The 25,563-nt window shown below is 34.6% G+C and overlaps 1 protein-coding gene across 7 annotated transcripts in view; it reads right to left on the reverse strand.

Annotated features, from left to right (window-relative positions):
* Positions 1-25,163, reverse strand: part of ERBIN (erbb2 interacting protein) — a 101,626-nt gene extending 76,463 nt beyond the window's left edge. For all 7 annotated transcript variants that reach the window (XM_031675499.2, XM_006197535.4, XM_015245124.3 and 4 more), the window contains exon 1: positions 24,894-25,163. The gene's annotated coding sequence lies outside the window, so the exon portion shown is untranslated. The remainder of the gene's footprint in view (positions 1-24,893) is intronic.
* Positions 25,164-25,563: the final 400 nt, after the last annotated feature.

Here is a 25,563-nt window from a genome sequence, read left to right on the forward strand (position 1 = left end):
ACTGCCTCTATGGACATTAGCTTTTCCTCACTACCAGCCCATGCTTGCTTTCTGGTCTAGATGGTCTCCCACAGCAAAGAAATCACTGGGGCTCACTTCCACTAAGAAGGTCAGCCTGAGGTGACTCTGAGCTCTCATGGTACTGTTTCTTTTAAACAAGGGTTAAAATTAGAAGTAAGCCAAGAGGTTGTGATGCTAGACACCAGAATGACCTGCTGCACTGAAGACTGGACCGCTCACATTAACCCCAAATTTGCATATCCAACTCCTTGTTCTATGTCTTCATTTAATGAAGGGAATTAAAGGGGAAAGCAGTAATTAATGATTTAGAAAAAGGAGTAAAAATGGCAAATGAATCCAAGAGCTGGTTCTCTTTTTGGTGGGACTAGAAGCATATAAACATGAAGAATTTCCCAGTAATTATAAAGATATAAAACACCAGCAGGAATCAGAATGGGAACTTTACAGCACAGATAAAAACTATTTTTGTATTTGGGAGTAAATATAGACCTTTATACACCATACAGCAAAACAAACAGGCATTTAAAAAAAATTCTGTTCAAATATATAGTGATGTGTTTTAACTTTTGCATGATTTTTTATATAAGTATAAACTTAAAAACTGTCTCAAGACATTGAAAATCATTGGTGAAGTTTAAAGGTTTATCAATAAATTACTTCTTTGAAAGACACTAAGCATCTGAGCACTTGCAAACTTACAACGAATGAAATTTGATCACAAGGTTCAGGACTCCTAAGAAATACGGAAAACTTCCCAATTCATGTTAATAAATTCAATATAACTGATACCAACACCTATCAAAGTTAGCATAAAGTATCCATATACTATTCATGTTGAAGGATACTTCAAAAAATCCTAAATTATACAGAATAAACTCAAATACAGTAGTATACTACTAAACATGACTAAAGAGAGTCAATTCTAGGAATGCCAAGATTAACAGACACAAGAAATATCTATTAAGAGTATATCAAACAAGCAGATGGAAAAGAATGGGGGGAGGGAGATGGATCTTGCTGACAAGGTCAAAAGGGAATCTAATAAAAGACAACATTCACTCTTGACAAGAATTTAAATAAACTAGAAACAGGTTATTTCTTCAATAAAAAGCCACCATCAGCATCATGTTCAAGAAAATAAAATACTAGATGTTCCTATGAAGATTAGAACGAATATCAGCGCTATCAAGAATGTGAAAAAGATAACTCACAGAATGGAAGGAAGTATTTGTAAATCATATATTTGATAAGGGACTTGTATCCAGAATATAAAAAGAACTCTGAGAACTCAACAATAAAAAGACAAATAACAAAACTTAATAACAGGCAAAGGATTTAAATAGGCATTTCTCCAAAGATATACTAATGGCAAATAAGCATATAAAAAGCTGCTCATTATCATTAGTCATTAGAGAAATATAAATCAAAACCACAAAGAAAACAACAAGGACCTACTGTATAGCACAGGGAACTATATTCAATATCTTGTAATAACCCGTAATGGAAAAGAACATGAAAAAGAATAAATATATGTGTGTGCAACAGAATTATTTGCTTTACACCAGAAACTAATACTGTAAATCAACTATACTTCAATTTAAAAAAAAAGGAAATAAAACCACAAAGAGAAAAATTTTACACCAACTAGGGATGGCTATACTAAAAAAACAGGTACTGGGACAAATGTGGAGAAACTGGAACCCTCATACATTGCAGATGTAAATGTAAAACTGGTGTAGTCACTTTTGGAAAACAATTTGGCAGTTCCTCCCCAAAATTAAACATAGTTACCACAGGACTCAACAATTCCACTTCCAGGTATATAAACAAGAAGACCGAAAACAACTGCTTTCAGAAAAACTTCTAACTAATGTTCTTAGAAGCATGATCCACAGTGGCCAAAAAGTGGAAACAATCTAATATCCATCAACTAATGAATGGATGGACAAAAGTTTTACATCTATATAATAAAATATGTATTATTCAGCTATAAAAAAAGAGAGAAACTACTGTAACATGATACAACATGAAAGAACTTGAAAACATGCTATAGTAAAGAAGCCAGATACAAAAGGCCAAATGATGATTCCATTTTTATGAAATGTCTTGAAATTTATAGAAACAGAAAGTAGATTAGTGGTTGCCAGGGTCAAGGGGCAGTGGGGAACAGGAGTGACTGCTAATGAGTATGGGGTTTTGGGGGGGTGATAAGATTTTTTTGGAATTAGATGATGATGGTTGCAGAGCCTTGTAAATGTACAAAAAAACTGGACTGTACACTTTAAACAGGTGAATTTTTCTATGTGTGAACTATAGCTTGACTGAAAAATATCTTAAAGAAGAAAAAAAGAAAACGACCAGGACACTAGTTAATACCCCTATGGTGAACACAATAGATTCCAAACCGATTTCCTAATCCTGTTCAGTTGGCACCTGACTTTTTACTTAAAATTATCTTTTTCTTTCTCACTAAACAGTATGCTTTTTTTTTTTTTTTACAGGGGAGGTAATTATTTATTATTTTTTTAATGGAGGTACTGGGGATTGAACCCAGGACCTTGTGCATGCTAAGCATGTGCTCTACCACCTGAGCTGTATCCTTCCCCCTTACTTAAAATTATTTTACTACATTTCTTTTCCATTTAAAAACTTAAAATATTTTAAGTTACTTACACCCCAAACTCCACAATCCAATCCCAATTTACAACTTCACTGAGTCAAAGGACCTTTGCTCAGGTGAGGCCTTATAGCTTACTACAGATTCGTTCTTTCCACCTGACACTTCAATATGCTAATTATTTCTTTGGTTCTTTCAGTGGTGTTTTAAATGAAGTTGTCTATAAATAAAATGTTTTTATGCAGTGTGTACACTGCCCTAGAAACTGAGCCAAACCTGTTGAAAAGCATGACCTGATTTGCAAATCCTGGACACAAGTGCCATAGTGCTTGAAATTCCACCATTAGCTATTTATTTTGGACCCTCTCCAAACAACCTCTATTAAAACGCAAATCTACCTCGTGAAGACAAGGCCCTGATTTCTTAAGGTGAATTTCTTTATATTTTTTCCTAAGTTCATGAGAAAAGAAGCTATACGGAAGAAACCATGAGCAGATGAGAAAAAGTTAGAAATCAGCAAACAAACAAAACAAAAAACAAAAAACCACACAAACGAGAGGCCAGGTTGAAATTGCTATGTTACTGTAAAACTAATGTGTTTGTTTTGAGGTTAACTTAGCCTAAGCATGATTATAAACATCACAAACATTCTAAAGAAAACCAGATCAGTCTCAATGCCTTGTTACAAAAGGATTTTAAAAGTTATTATTAACAATTATAAGTAAAGCTTAAACATAATACCACCACTTGATTAAAGTCTTTATGTATTACGAAGTATCACTTTTAGTAGGATTCAGATTAATATTTTAGCTATATTATTTATAATTCTATTTAGTCACCTCCAAAATCCTTTAGAGATAAAGACATTTAATTTTTAACTAAAACAGCATCACATATGTAGAGAAAAACAAAGAAAAACAAAATGTTAAGCTTCTTCTACTACTAAACATCCCACCTAAACTTAAAGCCTCCTGGGCTTACCTAATTCATAATGTGTGGAATTAGCCTTGATTTTTCAAATGTTACTGTTGCAAGTACTTTTTAAAAATAAATTTCTTTAAAATTCTCTGTAGAAAAGAAAGTGGTAAAATGTTAGAGCAGCTAAAAACTGCCAAGTGCTTTATACCAAGTTCATTCACATACTGAACTCTGACTCCATCTAAATTAGGTATTACATACACATTTAAGTATAAACAAAGGTAACAGGACAAATAAGAGGCAAGTCTCAAGACTGGTATAACAGTGTTCCATACTAGCAATGACTCTCAATGAATATCAGGACAACTTAGATCCAAAAGTGTCAAGGGCCAACATGATAATAATTACACTTTCAATATTTCTGTTGAGAAAACATTTATATGCATATGAGTTTGAGAGTCTTTTGCAATAAAACCCCATGGCCTATGGGTGGAAACAGTTCTAAAATTTCAATACAGATATTCTGTCTATACCAAAATGGGTGATAGGAAAAAAAAAACATAGCAGACACCTTTAGTATAACTTCCCAATTCACAATGACCCCTACCTTCTCTGAGAAAAGATGATCACAAATCCATAAAATATTACCTCCATGCAATTTAAAAAATATAGCCTTTAAGGCAATACAATGGAGCAAAGACAGTTGTTTCAATGAATGGTGCCAGAACAATCAATCACAGCTAAAAATATAAACCTAGACACAGACCTTATATCTGTCATAAAAATTAACTCAAAATGGATCATAGGCCTAAACATAAAATACAAAAAACTATAAAACTCCTAGAGATAACATAGGAGAAAACCTAGATGAGCTTGGATATGGTGATTATGTTTTAGATACAACATCAAAGGCACAATCCATGAAAGAAATAATTGATAAGCTGGACTCCACTAAAATCATAAACCTGCTGTGCAAAAGACAATGTCAAGAGAATGAGAAACAAGCAATAGACTGGCAGAAAATACAGCTGGCCCTCCATATCCACGGGTTCTGTAACCTCGGATTCAACCAACACAATAAAAAATATTTGAAAAAAAGACAGCCACTTCAAGCGGTATTGGGAAAAGTGGACAGCAGCATGGTAATCAATGAAGTTAGAACACTTCCTCACTCCATACACAAAAATAACTCAAAATGGCTTAATGATATAATGTAAGACAAGACACGATAAATCTCCGAGAAAAAGACATAGGCAAAACATTCTCGGACATAAATCTTAGCAATGTTCTTCTAGGGCAGTCAACCCAGTCAATAGGAATAGGAGCAAAAATAAACAAATCGGACCTAATTAAACTTACAAGCTTCTGCACAGCAAAGGAAACCCTAAGCAAAACAAAATGACAACCTACGGAATAGGACAAAATATTTGCAAAAGATGAGACTGACAAGGGCTTGATTTCCAGAATATATAAACAGCTCATACGCCTTAATAAGAAAAAAAAACTCAATCCAAAAATGGGCAGAAGACCTAAACAAGCAATTCTCCAATGAAGACATATGAATGGCCAATAGGTGCATGAAAAAATGCTTAATACCACTAATTATCAGAGAAATGCATATCAAAACTATAATGAGGTATTACCTTACACCAGTCAGAATGGCTATCATTCAGAAGTCCAAGAACGATAAATGATGGAGAGGGTGTGGAAGAAAGGGAACACTCCTACACTGTGGGTGAGAATGTAGTTTGGTACAGCCATTATGGAAAACAGTATGAAGATTCCTTAAAAAACTAAAAACAGACTTACCATATGATCCAACAATTCCACTTCTGGGTATTTATCTGGTGGGAACACTAATTCAAAAAGATACATGCACCCCAGTGTTCACAGCAGCACTATATACAATAGCCAAGACACAGAAATAACCTAAATGTCTACCAACAGATGACTGGATAAAGTTGTGGTATATGTATACAGTGGAATACTACTCAGCCATAAAAAGAATAAAATAATGCCTTCTTCAGCAACATGGATGGACCTAGAGATCATCATTCTAAGTGAAGTAAGCCAGAAAGAGAAAGAAAAATACCATATATCACTCAAATGTGGAATCTAAAAAAAAAAGAATAAAAAAAGGACACTATTAACTCATCTACAAAACAAACACTCACAGACACAGTAAACACTCTTATGGTTACTGGGGTAAGGGGGTGGGAAGGGACAAATCTGGGAGTTTGATGTTTACAAATGTTAGCCATTATATATAAAAATAGATTTTTTTAAAGTTTCTTTTGTATAGCACAGGGAACTATGCTGAATATTGTAAAATAGCCTTTAATGAAGAAGAATATGAAAATGAATATTAAGTATATATATCCATGACTGGGACATTGTGCTGCACACCAAAAAATGACACATTGTAACTGTACATATGTAAATAAATAAATAAATAAACAAATTTGAAAAAAAGTTCCAGTAATTTCCAAAAAGCAAAACTTGGATCTGCTGCAAGCTGGCAATTACTTACACAGCATTTACATTTTATTAGGTATTATAAGTAATCCAAGATGATTTAAAGTATATGGGGCAGATGTGCCTTGGTTTTATGCAAAAACTATGACATTTTACAGGAGGAACTGAGCATCCTCAGATTTGGGGACCTTGGAGCAGGGGAAGGTCCTGGAATCAGCTGCCCCATAGATACTGGGAGGACTGCATTTGCAAAAGACACATCTGATAAAGGACTGCTATCCAAAATACACAAAGAACTGAAAACTCAACAATAAGAAAACAATCCAATTAAAATATTGGCCAAAGATCTTAACACTTTCACCTCACCAAAAAAGATATACAGATGGCAAATAAGCATATGAAAAGATGCTCCACATCATATGTCATCAGGGAAATGTAAATTAAAACTAGATACCACCGTAAACCTATTAGAATAACCAAAACCTGGATCTCTGACAACACCAAATGCTGGTGAGAATGTGAAACTCATTCAATGGTGATGAAAATGCAAAGTGGTACAGCCACTCTGGAAGACAGCTTGGCAGTATCTTACAAAACTAAATATACTCTTACCATACAATCCAGCAATCATGCTCTTTAGTATTTATCCAAAAGAGTTGGAAATTCATGACCACAAAAAAACCTGCACATGAAGTTTTATAGCAGCTTTACTCATCACTGCTATTACTTGAAAGCAACCAAGTCCTTCAGTAGGTGAATGGATAAATAAACTGTGGTACATCCAGACAATGGATTAGTCAGAGGTAAGAAGTGTGTTATCAAGCCATACGGGAATCTTAAATGCAATCTGCAAAGCAGAAGCCTGAAAAGACTACACACAAACTCAAATATGATTCCAACTACAAGACATTCCAGAAAAGGCAAAACTATGGAAATAGTGAATAGATCAGACGTTTCCAGTAGTTGGGGATAGGAAGAAGATGAAAAGGCAGAACACAGAGGATTCTTAGGGCAGCGAAACTACTCTGTATGACGCTATAATGATGAATACATGTCATTACACATTTGTCCAAATCCACAGAATGTACAACACCAAGAGTGAACCTAAAAATAAACTAAGGACTTGGGTGATCATTACGTGTCAATGTAGGTTCACTAACTGTATCAAATGCACCACTCTGGTGAGGGATGGTGATGATAGGAGAGACTATGCATGTGTAGCAACAAGGGGTCTACAGTAATCTGTATCTTACGCTCAACTTTGCTGTGAATCTAAATATGCTCTGAAAGATCAAATCTATTTTAAAAAAGAACAACTAGTCCTGAAATTTTACTTATTATGAAAAAAGAATGGCTGTACATTAGCTGAAGAATTACAGTATGTCAGCAGTACTCGTATTCCAACAGGCAACCCCTGGTGTTAAGTAATACCTCACTCTAAGTCACCTCTTTCAATTACCTGAAAAATTTTCTCTTTTTAAAAGCTTAATCAGTCAAGCAAACTGGGACACTACGCTGCCCAAAACTTGAAATTTCTTGAGATTACGAGGATTTTTTTTCTAATAGCAGACGTGATTGGTTATACTATTGGAAATCTTAAAAATCCATTAAGCCAAAATCATGTGCATCATATGCTTTGGTGTTTTAGTGGTCTCAGTAAAGCTTGTACATTAGGTGCCAGAAGTAGCTCTAAATCCATCTCCTGAGGCAACTACAAGCTTTACAACAGCAAGTACCCCCTGCAGAGAAGAAATGGCCATCTAGTCAGACATAAATAAATACTTATCAACTTTCTTAATATGATGATAAACATACCATTTCCTCAACTGATTTTCAGAGCATCAGTAAGCAAAAGAGAATTCTGATATGCAATTCTTTCACTAGAAAGTGAAATCCTGAAATTGTCTGCTACTCAGCTTGCCAAAGTCCATATTAGAACAATGATGGTTAACAGGGTATACAAAATACTGTTTCCATCCATGTCTATTTTAACCCTCAGATCAAGTTAGAGTACCAAAACTGAAAACACACACACAAAAATCTATTAATTTTGAAGCACATTAGCCTAGATCCATTTTTGCTGAGTTTTTCGGTGTATTATATTCTTTTTATTAAATATGTGTATATTTTTATGTGATGACATGATGTGGTACATCTTTTCATATGTTTATTTGCCACCTGTATATCTTCTTTGGTGAGGTGAGAATGTTGAAATCTTTGGCCAGTTTTTTTGATTGGATTGTTTGTTTTCTTATTGTTGGGTTTACAGAGTTCTCTGTGTGTGTCTGTATAATATATACACACACACGTATGTCTGTGTGTATGTGTATATATTAAAAAGAGCCTGAGAGCTACAGAATGTGTTGTTAAATTGTTGTCAACAACACTGTCCATTCATTACTCAATAGCTCTTACATAAGGGAATTCATATCTTATAAATCAATTAGAATTTAATGTAAAGAAAATCTTTTGTCTCTCTTGGAGAACTTGTGACATATTTCTTTGTTTACGGTAATGAGAACCTTGGCTCCCAGGAAGCTTAGCTAAATCTGATGTTCTACCACAGCAATAATGTTAAATTACTTTAAAGTTATTTATTTCCTCACTGTTTTCATTGGATCTGATTCTCCTATTTCTATTAACCAGTACTCACATCCTATCAGAAGTCACCTCAAATGTTATTTTTAAGAATAGTGAAAAACAAAATCAAATTGAACACACAGGGATCTTCATAAATAATTCTGTCATATGGTGAAAAAAGAAAAGAAAAAAAAATTCAAGGTTGCCCTTGAATTATCATTTGACAAGCTCTCCAAACAGACCCCTAAAATGCTTAAGTTATACAGCAAATGGACTGCATAAGAGGCTGAATGACACAACAAATCCTGGCAAGAGAACACCTACGTGCCTCAGGTTATCTGTTTACCAGATTAAAGGTAGAGCTACTCAAAGATGAGGAATATAATTTAAATAGGGCTTCATATATTTGTTCCTTGTCGTCTCCCGAGCCTAGAATAGCTCTTAGCACAAAGTAGGTGCTTAAATGTTGTTATAAATAACTTCTAAAGCTAGAAAGGAACAGAATCCAGATTCTATATTATCCTCCAGAAATCCGCCTCAAATCCTTGCTCCTACGTGGTAAGCAGACTATATATAGGTGAGACACTGTAGTGCAAGAAAAACCTGCACTCCATAAACTGATACACTGAAACCTCTTCACCTTGTATACAATCAAAGGAATAAACACTCTAAGAAAGTGCCCAATGTTAGTAAATACTCCAATGCATGGCAGAAGATAGTAGGTTAAAAAGCAAAGCAGAATTTTTGTTTTGTCTTTTTAAGGTAAATGCTATCTATATTCCACATAAGTAGGTCTAAATTAATTTATCAAGTATAAATCAAGAATCTGTTTAATTATGTTTTATGCTATAAAAATAACAGGTGGAAACAGTATAAAATTCCATCAATAATAAACTATAACAGAGCTACATTATAAAACCATTAAAATGGTGTCTTTTATGCACAAATGGGAAATTGCTCATAATAAAAAGGAAAAAGCTAGGACCAACTTTTTTTTAAACTATAAGTATATAATCTCAGGCATACAAGTTTAAGAAAAAACTAGAAAGAAACACAACAAGCATTAACAGTAATTATCTCAGAGAGGGGTAACTACATGTGATTTATTTTCTGTTTTGTACTTTTCCTCATGTTAAAAAGTGTCTATACACACAAATATTTCCAAGTGATTTTCAACAAAGATGCAAAACAATTCAAAAGGGGAAGAATACATTCTTTTCAAGAAACTGCTGGAGCAACTGGATATCCAGAGGCTGAAAAAAAAATCCTTGACCTAAATCTCACATCTTATACAAAAAGTGACTCAAAATAGACCACAGATTTGAATGTAAAATGATAAAGCTTTCAGAAAAATACAAAGAGAAAATTTTCAGAATGGGTAAGTAAGCATAGAGTCTTAGGCACAAACCATAAAAAGTGACAAAATTGCACTTCATGAAACTAAAAACTTTTGCTCTGCAAAAGATCCTGTTTAAAAGAATGAAAAGGTAAGCTATAGGACACTGCATTCGCAAACCACATATCGAGAAAGAATCAGTATCTATAATACATTAAAACTCTCAAAATTCAACAGTAAAAAAAAGAAATCAATTAGAAAATGGAAAAAAGACATGAACAGACACTGCACTGAAGAAACATACAGATGGTAAAAAACTACATAAAAGATGTTCAACATCACTATAGCCATTACAGAAATGCAAAGTAAAATACGATACCTGTTAAGACTACATACCTATAAGAAAGGCTAAAATAAAAAATAGTAAGAAAGACATGATAAACACATCAAATAAGGATGGCAAGGATGTAAAAAAACTTGATCTCTCATACACTACTGCTGAGATTAATGCAAACCAATACAGCCAGTCTGGAAAACACTGATAGTTTCTTATAAAATTAAACTAACACAGCAATTACACTCTTAGACATTTATTCTTGAAAAATGAGAACATATCTCCACACAAAATCCTGTACAAGAATGTTCAGAGCAACTTTATTCGTAAAAGTCAAAAACCAGAAATAACCTAGATGTCCTTCAAAGTGAAAATATTAAACAAACTGGCAGTACATCCATCTTGTAAAACACCATTCAGTGATAAAAATCAAAGAGCTATTACTATAAACAAAAACTCTGATGAATCTCCAGGGAATGAGGCAATTTGCCAATCCCAAAAGTTACATACTACACGATTCCATTCATAGTTTTGAAAAGACAAAAAAAAAAAAAGGGGGGGTGGAGGAGAATATGGGAGGGAGATGGGTACAGTAGTAATAAAAGGGCAACAACAGGGATTCTTGTGATGATGAAACTATTTTGTATATTGACTATCAATTGTAATAGCCTGGTTGTGATACTGTACTATAATCCTGTGAGATGCTGCCTGCATCTACAAACCAGAAATGGACTCACGGACAAAGAAAACAAACTGGTTATGGCGGGGAATAGATTAGGAGTTTGGGATTAACAAATAAACATTACTGTGTATAAAATAGATAAACAACATGGACCTACTGTATAGCACAGGGAATTATATTCAGTTTCTTATAACAAGTCATAACAGAAAAGAAACTGAAAAAATATATATGTATGTTTATGTGTAACCAAATTATTTTGTCTTACACCTGAAACTAACACTGTAAACTGACTACACTTCATTAAAAAATAAAAATTAAAAAAAAATTTTTTAAAGATGCTGCCTACCTCAAAGGGAAAATCTCACTGTATTATTTCTTAAAATTACAGATGATTCTACAGCTATCTCAGAATAAAAGGCTTAATTCCAAAGAGAAACCTGAAACACTTATAAACTGAAGGAAAAGAGAAGAGTGCTAGCATTTTTAGTTTTATTTAAACAAGAAAACATTTAGTTTAGCCAACCAAAATATCCAAAAATAATTTAAAAACAATACAGTTTATATTTAAGTTTTTTGTTTAAGGGGGAAGGTAATTAGGTTTACTTATTTTATCTCTTAGAGGAGATACTGGGGATTGAACCCAGGGCCTTGTGCATGCTAAGCATGCACTCTACCACTTGAGCTATACCCTCCCTCTATATATTTAAGTTTTAAGTTAAATAGCTAAGCACTTTTAAAAAGTCATAAATCCAAACTAAACTCTTAGAAGAAAACAGGGCAAAAACTTCATGACATTGGATTTGGCAATGAGTTCCTGGCTATGACATCAAATACAGAGTCAACAAAAGCAAAATTAGACAAGTAGATTTCACGAAAATTTTTTTTAAAAAGTACATCAAGCCACTATCAACAAAGTAAAAAGGCAACCCACAAAATGCGAGAAAATATCTCCAAATCATGTACCTGGAAAAGGGATTAATATCCAGAATAAAAACTCCAAAAGCTCAACAGCAAAACAACCTGATTCAAAAAATGGGCAAAGACACTTCTCCAAAGAAAACACAAAAATAAGCACATGAAAAGATGTTCAATATCACTCATCATTAGGGAAATGCAAATCAAAACTATAATGAGAGATCACCTTCACACCCATTAGGATAACTATCCAAAAAACAAAGAAAAACAGAAAATAAAGACTGGCAAGGATGTGTTGAAATTAGACTTCTTGTTAGACCTCTTATGTACTGTTAGTGGAAATGTAAAATAGTATAGCCAACTGTGGCAAATAATATGGCAGTTCATTAAAAAATTAAAAAATGAAATTATCATATGATTCAGCAATTCCATTTCTGGGTATATACCAAAAAGAATCGAAAGCAGGGTCTCAAAGAGTATTTGTACACCCATTTTTATGGCAGCATTATTCACAACAGCTAAAACGTGGAAGGAACCCAAGTGTCCATGACAGATGAACAGTTAAGCAAAACGGTATATACAATGGAACAGTCAGCCTTAAGGAAATTCTGTCATATGCTACAATACGAATGAACATTGATGACATTATGTTAAGTGAAATAAGCCAGACACAAAAGGACAAATATTCTACGATTCCATTTACATGGTGGCTGCCAGGAGCTGGGAGGAAGAGGAATGGAGCAGGGAGTTATTCTTTAATACATAGAGCTGCAATTTTGCAACATGAAAAGAGTTTTGGAGATGGGTGGTGGTGACCAATACATAACAATATGTACTTAATACCACTGAAATGTACACTTAAAAATGGTTAAGACAGTAAATTTCATATTATGTGCATTTTATCACAATCTAAAAAAAAATGTAAGTTAGAAATCCAAAGAATGGATTTCTCAAACATTTGGGGAAGTTTCAGCAGAAACAATAGTACTTGAACTGGGCTGGATGGGTGAGTAGAAAGAGGCCAAAAAAATATTCTTTTTAAATTCTGAAATTACAAATTACATACTGCTTTAGGATTAATCTTTCCATGAAACTTCTTGGCTCAAATATTGATGCTAACATTCTTTGTAAACTGAGCTGTATTTTAGTTATTTCTAAAATTAAAAACAATCATCCATGACGAACTGCCATGTACTGGGGATGAGGGGATGTGTATTAACCCAAGGCGTTCTCATCTATGTGAACTCAGAACTTTTTTTCTATAATATCTGCTAAAAATATCTGGAAAACAGTGCTGTTCTAGCTTCCAGATAGAAATATAGTTCTGGGGTGGAGTGAAACACAAAGGAAGGAAGGATTCAGTTTTGGGGATCTGATGCACAGCACTGTGACTGATTACAGTTAATAAATATTATATACTTGAAAGTTGCTAAGAGTAGATCTTAAATGTTCTTACCACAAAAAGGATGTGAAGTGATGGAGGTGCTAGCTAACTCAAGGTGGTAATCATATTGCAATATATTTGTATCAAATCAACTCACTGTACATCTTCAACTTACACAATGTTACACATCAATTATATCTCAATAAAGGTGGAAGAGGGAGGGGGCAGGGAAAACGAGAATTGAAAGGAGGCACAAAATAAAATAAACCTTTGGCATATTAAAAGAAAAATAGTGCTATTCTAAAGAGACCGTATACTCCACAACATATCTAAGAAAATTCTGGTATAAGGGAAAAGCCACAGAGTCAGGAAACCTGAATTTATTTTTTGAACCTAACTTTCATCACTAACAAACTAAATGACCTCCAGGATTTCACTTCCCTCTCTAGGCCAATAGTTTCCTCGTATGTTAATGAAAAAGAAAAAGCTGGTTACCTTGACTAGACTATTTCTAAGTTAGTCATAAAATCCACTGAATCTGAGGGAAGTATCAGCATCTGGAGGAACACCTTTCACTTACACCAAATTACCTATTAAATATATTACAAGGAAGGATAAGATCAAGGTCAGTGAAATATGTAAATTGACTAGAGTAAACCCGGGGAGGGAGTGAGTAGAGGCAAAGATCTCTAAGGAAACATTTACATAACTGGAGAGTTTACTATTATAATCAAATAAAGGATCAAAATAACTGTCATTAAAAGATATATACATAATTACTACTGTGTATCACACTAAATACTAAGTAGTTCAAGGAAAATGCTCATAAGTAGTATTATTTTTCTCAGAAGTAAATCAAAAAGCAGCTAAGGAACATCAAGGTTCACGACGCCATTCTCACAGCACTGAAGACACCTTCAAGAGGCACTTAAGGAGCAGAACAGTAGCAGAAGGGACCACCTTCTACTTAAATCAGCCCAAGGACTTTTGCTTCTGTAACACAAAATACTCAGAGTTTAGTAAGTTTTCTTCTTCTCCTTCCCATTCCCACAGCCAGACAATGCTAGAAAAAGAAAATACAGTATGATTAAATGGAGGCTTCTGGGTGACGATAAAAATCTCCTATCCCCTTACTGAAGATTAATCAGGCTGCAATACTAATGGTGGTGGATGATCTCACAGACTGGAAAGAAATGAGGGAAGAATTTTATAGTTAAAAGGATGGGTCATTAAGTACTTGTTAGTATGCATATTAAATTATAAAACATGAGACTATACAATTAATATATTTAATTCAATCAATTAATATATTTACAATTCAATTAAAAAATAAGAAGTGCTATTACGAGTGCATCTATAATTATATACCTAGAAGATCTAAACATACCATCTAAAAATCTATTAGCAATTTTTTAAATCTTCAGAATACAGTAGGTAACACAAGAAAAATCAATCTCCTCTATTTATATATCCAGGTAACAATACAATTAAAGAAACAGCTCCATTCATAAGAGCAGTAGCTTTCACCTTTGCTCCATTAAGATTTTTGGAACTCAACTTAACAAAAAAATACGTAATTCTTAACAATAACAAGAAATACGCATGCTATTAAGAAACATGGATATGACAAGAAGAAAACCATAAAACCCACTGAAGGGCATAAACTATTAAGTAAATGGAAAACTTACTTTCCTAGAAAGAGATATGCTATTGTAAAGGTATCAATTACTTCTTAAATTAATCTATAAATTCAAGCACTCTCAATCAACAAGCCAGCAAGAATTATTTTTAGAACTTAATGATTCAAGTCCACCCGGAAAAATGTTTCAAAACTAAAGTAATAAACTGACACTTTCAGATATTATGCATACTGTGAGGAGGAGAAAAACCAAGACAGCACAGTATTTTCATAACAAAAAAACAATAAATAAAAAAGAATATCTTGTCATAGATTAAGTGTATTTGGGAATTTACTACCAATAAAGCTACAATTTTTGAAGTAAAAAGATGAAACAACTGGTTAGAAATTTGGAGAGAACCAATCTAGATGATTATTTCACTTCTTAAGCCAACATGAGAAAATTTAGGTTATTACTTTTATAATCCTTTCTAAGAATATCATTAAAGCCAAAAATGCATAAAGACTGAAAAATGTAAAGTTCTGTATGGCAACACCGTAACCAAAGCATATAAGCAACAAATCAATAAATCCATGTGGAACACAAAAGGCATACAAATATGCATAATTCCTAAAAGAATTTTTACATTTAACTTGCCAACATCACAACTAGTAAGTAGCAATGTGACTCTAAGCCCTATATTATTAGATACTAAACTACACTGTCTGTCTCAGATTTGCACAAGTACTTTAGGACAGCTGATAGCCTATCTGTTCAAGAATGCTCACAGAGAGGTACTCTTACATACTATTGGTAGAAGTATAATAGATCCAAACTCTTCAGAAGGACTTTGAGTCTGTCTATCAATTTCAACTATACATATAGCTAATGTACTCTGGGTACCTGTCCACCAGAAAAAAACTCTTAACAGTGTAAAAATGTTATGCAAAGAGTACAAGAATAAATCTATGTTCTGTAAGCACTGTCTTGTATAACAACGAAACAATCCTAATGCTAATTAACACATGTACATACCTATTATATTCCCTTATATATCATATATATGTATCTCCTATTTTTATTTGAAGATACTTATACATGTACGTACATGCACACTTACATGTTGGAATATATATAGAAGTGTTCAGAAGAATACACAACACACTGAGTATCTCTGGGAGATGGGATTATAGATACTTTTTACCTTCTGTATTATAAATTTCTGCATTTGAATTTGTATAACCAAAAAAAAAAAAATTAAGAAAACTGTTTTAGCCCTTCCCTTTTGCCTATCAAAAGCTCTCACTGATTGCACCTCTAGCCTTCCAAGCCTACACTCATGTATCTCATTCTATAGATACCTAAAAGACAGAATTGACAGAAATGGTATTGATTTCAATAACCAAAGTCAAAAAGATAAGGAATAAACTTCCTAGGGTTCCTGTCTCGGGAACAGTTTTCAAAACAAAGCCAACAGAAGACTATGCTGGTATCAGTTATCTCTGATACATTGAACTGCATCTATTATACATGGCCTCCCATATTCCAGTTAGCCCCAGGACAATTAACTAAATCTTTTGAAGTTCCCAGAGATTAATAAGGCACCCAAAGAATCTATTTGCTGCTGCCAGGATCCTCATCTGTTCCTAGAAGACTGAGTAAATCTAGTCTAGTCACAAAAAGATATCCCAATATGCTTCTTACATCACTTCCCAAATCTCCAGGAATGGGGGAAGTCAAACCAACTTATTCTAGGCTGGGTGACAGCCTTCACATGGAGATTCATTTTTAGATTACAGTTTCTTATGCTGGCCCTAATACAAATGAAAACCTTCTCCCACCCCACCCCACAAGATTCTGGAACTGGTCTAAGGTTTGAAATTCTAAGGGCACCATTATCAAGAAGATAGACCTTGCTCCAAACTTTGGGATCTTTATATGGAATATGAATATATGAATTCATATTCACATAGGCTCCATATGGAAAAATTCAATTGCATCAAAATCACTGCATTCATACTGAAATCAAGCCCCAACATTATCTCTACGAGGAACTTATCCAATGTAGACAATAAAAGCATTAATTCATTCCATCCATCTTTCACATAATAACCTGGAATTACTGAGGAATGAAGTATTTCACCTAAATGTATTTTACCATGTTAATTTTATCCCTTTAGAAATACTTTTGAAATTCATTAGATTATAGAGACTTCTGGCTGAAAATCTTTATCTGAACAAATGTTTACCTCATCTCCCTCACTAAAAAATAGTACAGAAACAAAACTAGTTTTCACTATCAGAGAAAAGTTACAAATATGGAACAGGAAAACACTAGAACGAACCCTGTGGTACTGAATTAGAGTTGGACATATCAGCGAAACCATTTTATATTTATAGAAATACAGGTGTAAATGTGAATGTGTACATGTGCACATAAAAATATCCCCTATTTGTACACTAAGGAGGCATGGAGCAGCGATACTTCAAGAACAACAAGCACAAGAAGTGCCCCGATCTTGGCTTCTAAGTACCATTTTCCACTAAAAATAATCGGAGCAAGTTTGAAGGTTAAGTATGGAACATTATATTGTGATAGATACAAAAAAAGTATTCAGAGATGTATGTCAAAATGAAAATAAACCAGCTGGAAGGGGTTCCCATTAGCCAAATCAAGAACAATATGAGCACCAAAATAAATGATAATGGATTATAACTCAGTGAATATAACAGGCAACCATGAATAGCTGTAAATAAATGAATAAACTAAAAAATCTGATGAGGAACAAAACATTTAACATTTACCTAGCCCCAAAATATTTATTAATTACAAATGAGGAATAAGTACCTTGACATATAACCAATTCCTATTAGCAATGGGACAACTGACATTACCTGACACCTGATAAAACGCAATGAGATGCATGCAAGATCATTTTCAGAATACCTAACAAAGATCTAATCATGAAAATCTAATCAAAGATCTGATCATCAAAATGTCAGAGAAATGCAAATTACAGATTATGCTACAAAATAACTAGATCTATAATCTTCAAAAGTGTCAAGCACCTGAAAGTAAAGATAAAACCCGTTTCATATTAAAGGAGACGAAAGAGACACGACAGCTAAATGTAAGGCATGATTCCAAACTGGATTCTTTTGCTCTAAAAGGCATTAGGATAGTTTGTGAGGTTGTATTCTTGTTAGTAATGTATTCTTGTTAGTAATGTATTCTTGATAACTTCCTAATTTTGATAATAATGATGTTATTACAGAGGAGAATGCCCCTGTTTGTAGGAAATAAACATTAAAGTAATTGGGGGTTATGAGGCATCAGGTAGGCAACAAGGCATTAGGATAGTTTGTGAGGTTGTATTCTTGTTAGTAATGTATTCTTGTTAGTAATGTATTCTTGATAACTTCCTAATTTTGATAATGATGATGTTATTACAGAGGAGAATGCCCCTGTTTGTAGGAAATAAACATTAAAGCAATTGGGGGTTATGAGGCATCAGGTAGGCAACTTACTATCAAATGGTTCAGGAACAAAAAAATTCTTTGCACTATGCTTCCAACTCCTCAGTGTATTAGTCACTGTTACAAACTTTAATATACAAAAAATAAAATTATAAAAAATCTATAGCAGTACTAAAAAACCTGGGAGGGGTATATCTACAGATCAGAACAGAAAGGAATTTGCAGACAGTACAGAGTATGGTGGGGGCTGGGGATGGAAGAAATGACAACAAACATACCCGAAGAACCAGATACACAAAACAAGCATAAAGTGGGATTTCCAAAAAGGCTAAGTTTTCTTAGCAAGAAGGATTGGGAAAAGTGTGTCCCAGGCAGTCTGCCAGGTAATAAAACCACAGTAGAACAGCTGCATGGCTAAGGCCTCTAGCATAGCTCTCTATACTGTGGGAGATCTGACACTTGGACAGTATAACCTTGAAAACAGCGGAATGTTATCTCCCAAGGGACAGGAAATACATGTAACAGGACAAGCTACCCTAAGAAGAAACCCATTAGCTAAATATACCAAAGACATAAGAACAGGGATTCACTTGGGCTGGAAAAATACACTTAAATGACCAATACACTATAGTCTGGACCATAATATAAAACTTCAACTACAATGAAAAAATCTAACATTTGAGGAAAAACCAAAAGCATGATGGATATACCAAACACAATAAGAACAAACTTCCTATATTGTTAATCTGGAAACAGAAGACAATGTAAACACAACATACAACTCAAAGATTCAAGATGTAACTTACATGTAGACCAAAAATACAACTAAAAAATAAAAATCAATGTCTATGGAAAAGTTCTTAGGAACTCTACTTCTCTCCCCAAAAAAGTAATAAAATAATTGAAAAGAACTGATGACCAAATTAAGGAGCTGAACAATCAAGCCTCAGGATTCTCCCTGAATGAGACAGGACAAAAAAAAAAATCAAAGGAACAAAACCTTCACAAATCCCAACATCCACCTAAGTTCTCAAAGTGTGGTCAATGGGCCCTGGATGGCCTGAGACACTTTCAAGGGGTCTTAAAGGTCAAAACTATTTTCAGCATAATATTGAACACCATTTGCTCTTTCCTACTATATCGACAGTGATGGTGCAAAAGCAATGCTGGGTAAAAGTGCTAGCACCTTAGCGCAAAGGCAGTAACATCAAGCTAGACTGGCACCACTACATATTCCCAGATTTCTTTTTAAACACCACTTTCAAATAAAAATATCTTTAATGAAGCAGTAAAAAGTAATTTTATTACATCTCAACTCTTCAATACATGTCTTTTTCATATTCTATGTAGAAAACGGCAATCTTCAGGAAAAGCAGTTGGGTAAATTACTTTGAGTTATGGAACACTATTTCGACCATAAAGAGAGAGTGGCAAACTATGGTTATATAGACTTAGGAATGTGGCAGACATTTTCTCAAAAATAAACCAAGTAAGCCTGCAATTTCAAGGGGAAAACATGATCAGTATTTGTTACCAATGATTAATATTTGAGCTTCCAAGTGAAAATTCAGAACTGCAGAAAATTTGTATCTGCCACCCTGAGCTTGACACCTTCATAACATTAAAGACTTCTGATGAGATTACTGGTGATGTTAACAATTTTTTTTTGTTTCTGCATAAAGAAATGTGTCAACATTTGGTAAAAAAAGTGTAATTCAATGGGCCAGTATTTCTCAAACAACCAATAAATGATGTTACAAAATCATAAAACAGGTAAAAAAAATTCATTCAAAGTGCAAGATATACCATGGATTTTCAGGTAACAAGAAATGAAAAACTCATTGATAGGGTTTTAGATTCAACACTGCAGCTCTCCTTAAAAAACTACCATTTGTTAAATTTTGGTGTGGTATCAAATAACACCCACAATCATCTAAAAGGGCTTAAATATTCCTCCCTTTTCCAACCACCTATTTGTATGAGACTGGATTTTCTTCATATACTTCAACCAAAACAATATATTGCAAGATTGAATGTAGAAGCAGATGAGAATCAAGCTGTCTTCTATTCAGCCAGAAGTAAGACCTGCAAATATATGTAACAATGCCACTTTTTGCTAAAGATTGGTCTTGGAAAAAAGTTATTTATTAAAAAATATTCTTTATTATCACAGTGTTACATTAACATGAAATCACTTATTAGTTATTTTTTAAATGTGTATTACAGGAAATATAATAAATATAACCCACACAAACCAAAGCCCTATGGGGTTCTCAGTAAATTGTAAGAGTATAAAGAGATCCTAATAAGACCAAAAAGTTTGAGAACAGCTGCCTTAGGGCTATTACTATTACTTGTAATTATGCTATAATAGAGTGAATCGTCCCAAGGACAAATGAAATGTAGAACGCCCAAAGCAAGCTGTGTGAGACCACCCTATTTTCTAAGTTGGCCAGTCTTCTTTCCATTCTGTAACGTCAGAGACCATCACTTCATGATGCTGTCAGTGTGCTTTCTCACCACTTCCAGTACATCAAAAAGGCAGGAAACAGCTCAATGTGATAAAAAATAAATGGGCTCTGAATAAGGATGTCCCTATGAATGAAGCCCCTAGATTTTACTATATCCATTTTGATTACTTAGACGTCTTTCTGATTATGTTCTAGTTTTTCTACTACATTCTATATACTGAAAGTCATAGATAACTTCCAGATAAGGAGAACCTTCTTTTATTACTTAATGTTTAGGTACTCTTTTCTATTGTCTTACATACTATCAATTACAAAGGCTGGCATGCCTTCATCCAATGGTACCTGGAACCAAATTTCAAGTGAGAAGAATAAAATGAGTGATAAAATTCAACTCTGCTTATTTCATAAAAACAGACAAAGGAAGACAATGACACAATGTTAGGGACACTGACAGAGAAGACATTTAATTTGAGAGATAGGACAGGAAGGAAAGGACCAAAATGGAGAGGGGAGGTATAGAGATATAAGCTTGTGTGTCTTAAGAGGCCAAAAGCATAACAAAACAAGAAGGCATGGGGGTTAATTAATGTAAGAATAGTTAACAACCTGATATTATCTTCACAAAGGTAATTGTGGAGATATTAAAGGGAAAAAAAGAATTGAGAAAACAATATAAATAGAAACAAAATATATTCATGAGTACTAGGTTAAATACTGACTGGCATGTAAACTGCACTGGAATGAAAAGGGATATTCAGAATTCAAAGATGACGACCAAATAAATTTTTCTACTCATGTTTTTAACAGTTTTGAAGTAATAAGCATGGTCTAGTAAGTTTAGAAAGAGAAGAAGGGCAAAATATAATTAAAAAATAAGAGCTGAACGTGGAGAAAATAGGGGAAGTAAATGAAGCTAACTCTAAAAATAGGAAGCTAAAGGAATCAGAAGAAAAACGTGAGTAACAGTGAGATTTCTTTTTTACAATTAGGAAACAAGACAGAAAAAGTTAGAAGTATATCTGAAAAATGGACAGAGAATGACTTAAGAGTTAGTGACAGGCACCAAGAAAGAAACAAAAAATAATGAGGAGTAAATCATAGAAAAATGGAAGACAGAAGTGCTGAGCTTATTTCTTTAGACAATTCAAAAGTAGATATTATAGAGCATAATTTATGTGCACATCTTCTATGGTAAATAGTGTGAATTCAAAAACTGAATAATCTATTATGAACAGCTAAACAGAGGTAAAATATGTTGTCAGGAAAGGAAAAGAGAAAGGAATCTTTAGGACTTTATAACAGGTGTTCCCAGAAAAAAACAAGGCATGTGACAGAAAAATGAATGGGCAAGGAAAAGAGACAAAATAAAAATGCAAGCAACAAAGTCTTTAAGAGAATCTAAGCAAGCAGCAATTACCAAAAAAAGAAAAAAAAAATTACTTTCCTATCCAACATCACTACAATCTGCGTAATCCCAAATACTTGGTAAACACTGCCATGATCCATTTCTAAACCAAATAGCTTAAACTCTGTATCATGTTATTTAAAATAAATTCCTAAATATGCACCTAATTTTCTGAAATATTCATGTGTTTCTTAAAGTGAAATATTGTTTACTACCAAGAGCTCAACACCAGTATCCCTAAAATAACTGAATTTTAGAGATTTACCAATGATACATCCAAAATGTCTCGTTATAACTTCATCAGGAAAATAGGTGCAATAAAAATTTATTTTCCATATTTGAACCTCTCTAAGCTTTTTATACATGAAAAGTTTGTAACAGTTTGTTCTCTACCAGCAGGCCAACTTCATAACATCACATCTGAATTAATTAGTTGAGAGATTAAGTTTAACACTATTGAAAACTCCAATAAACAGTGCCATTAACTGCATTTTGTACACCTTGTAAGTACTCTAGATCTGTCAATTTAGTCTGAGAAAGCCCACACAATATTACGAGTATGTAAAATTTGATGTCTTTTAAAAATATTTTAAGTATCATCTTTTTAAAGCCTCATTTCAAGCCACTGTCACATTTTAAACAAAACTTTGCAAATATTTATAGTTTGATAATAGTATAAAACCTAAAATTCCTTAAGTAAGCTCAGTGCTAAACTAATAAAAGTCTAAGTAAACCATAGAGCAAATTTTGCCTCTTTGAGAGGGAAAAAAGGAATGAAAGGCACCTACAAAGCTGAACATTCCACTTTTAAAAATGTGTAGTTTGCTTCTACGGCTCCCACAAGAAAAAAATCAAAAACCGTATCTAAAAACAGGGATCTAAACAGGTATTTTGTAGGCATCTCTGTTAACGACTGAGGTTAACTATAATTTTTATAAGTCAAATTTACTAATGCAGAGAAACCTTTTCGCAAAGTGGTAACTCTCTATAAAAGACTTGCTCTATTAAGGCTTTGCTGCTCTGAAGCCAAGTATAAACCATATAAGGAAACTGAAGTTCAATGCCATTTATTTTGTTCCCCTCTTTCAGATGCCCAAGAATAACCTCTTTCGTTGCCCAATGATATGCTCCAAAATCATAAAGTAGATCAATTATGTACTTTAAATTCCTTGGTAAAGGTGCTTTAACAGGAATTACTTGATAGTTCACAAATCTTACCAAGATTTTAAAAAATTTAAAAATTTTTCCAAAAGGAGCTCCAAAGACTAAGTTCTGGGAAAACATACCAAATCAGTAAACAGTAATAAATAGTTAATTTAAGATTCCTATTTTGAAATATACTTAAAGTAACAAAGAAGTTGTGGCATAATTTGATCCTGTCCTTTAAAATTTACCTTTTCTTTGTACTAAAGAAAGCCAATTATATTTTTCTTGGGGTAGCATGGGCAAATAAAATAAATGTCAATTTATATTTAAGATACACCTACCAAGAGAATATCATATTTACTTAATATTTATTCAGAAGCACAGCATTATCTTTAACCTCCCTTTACCACAAAAGTACTGGGGAAAAAAACCAAACTTAAAAAGGCACAAACTAAAACACCACTGAAGAAACCGCTTGTGTTTGCTGCGACCAAAACTAGTTTGAGCCGTAAAGACCACGGATTGGTTCAGAAGTGTTTATATTTATAACTCTGACTGGTGGAATGTCTCTCATGCTTCACTAATCCCTACCCCCACGGTAGACACTCATTACTTATTAGGCAGCACCGGCCAAAACATTTGGGCCAACAGAAAAATGTAAATACTGTACTATTCCAAAGTACAGCTGTTTATCACAATCAATGTGATTCCCATGAAAATCGTTTTAAGCGTTTTACTTCCCTTCTCTTATATTCTGTTCTGAATTGCACAGAACTCCCAATGAACCAAACTACTTACAGGTGTTATTGTTTGTTTTTTAATTATAACTATCTTTATCCATACACTCCTTTCTTTTTCTTCCTACTGGGCCAGTTACAAGGAAAATCCAGCCAACACTTGCTTTCAATTAATTAACCAAATATTATAGAGTTCTGAATGTCTAAAAGGAACACGTTATTGAAAAAATGTATTACCCACTTAGAAAAACGGCAAAGGTTTTTTGTTTATACAACCCAGTGAAATAGATTCACAAGGGCTAGAACTAAAAAATCTCTATATACGATTAAACGCGAAACCCCAATAATCGGTGAGAGTATAAACAAATGTGGCAGCCATCTCAACAGCAGCAAATCGCTCTCCGCAGCGACCTAACTTTCTTCACAAACAAAAGTTGCCCGGTTCAGCAACTTAATACATAAAAAATATACATTGTATATGTCCCGGGAAACTAACACTTCTGGACCTTGTGCTGAACAAAGGCACTCTTTCTTCCCATTGCTTAAAACTTTTCGTCCCACCGCACTCTTACAACCTCTTCTAGAATAACCAGAGTCCAGATGGTAGAAGGGGCAATAAAATCAGTTCTAAATCAGTTCTACTTAGCGCTTAAAACACCTGAATATAAGAAAAGGCGAATTTAAGGCAACTTGCGAAAAAGTGAAAAACACTAAAGTTTCCTCTCTTTCCCGGCCCAGGAGCTTTGTGACCTGTGGACACATTTCTTGAAAATTACCTTTCGGTCGGGCAGTGTCTCAGGGCAGCTTTTTCAAGGCTTCGCCTGACATGATTTCCTTCCCTTCATCAGTCACTTCGGATCCAGCCGAATTTCTCTCTCTGGTGAGAGCGGATGTGGAGTGGCCTCCCGCAGTAGGAAGAGTAGGTGGCTTTGGTGGGGGTTGGGAAGCGGGCTGATTTCCTGGTCTTGAGTTTTGCAGGAGTTTCCCAGCCCCAACTAGGATCTCCGCCGAAAAAAAAAACTTTTCACTCGTGACACCGCCCGGAATTACAGTGCGAAACTCACTTCCTGCCTGGGAGAGCAGCAGGATTCAGCTCGGTCCAGGGGAACCCGGAAAACCAGCTCCACGCGCGCCCGGGAGGGGGAGGGGGAGGGGAGGGGGCGTCAGCCGCGAGCCCGGGACTCCGGGCGACCCGCGCGTCCCGACACCCGACGGCGGCGGAACCCGGCCGGCCGAGGCAAAGACGCCGCCGCGGCGCTGGGCGAGCCTCGGCCGCGCTAGGCCGCCACCTCCTCCTTGCCGCCGCCCCCGGAGCCGGGCAGCGGGGTTATTGTCTCGATAGCGCCTGCCGCGCCCTTCGCTCGCGCCGCCGCCGCGGCCGCCCGGAGCTGGAGCCGAGGGGCCGGGCAGGCTGGATGGCGGCCCGCTCCCCGGGCCGTCCGTCGG

This window comes from Vicugna pacos, chromosome 3, assembly GCF_048564905.1.
Source record: "Vicugna pacos chromosome 3, VicPac4, whole genome shotgun sequence".
Taxonomy (NCBI): Eukaryota; Metazoa; Chordata; class Mammalia; order Artiodactyla; family Camelidae; genus Vicugna; species Vicugna pacos.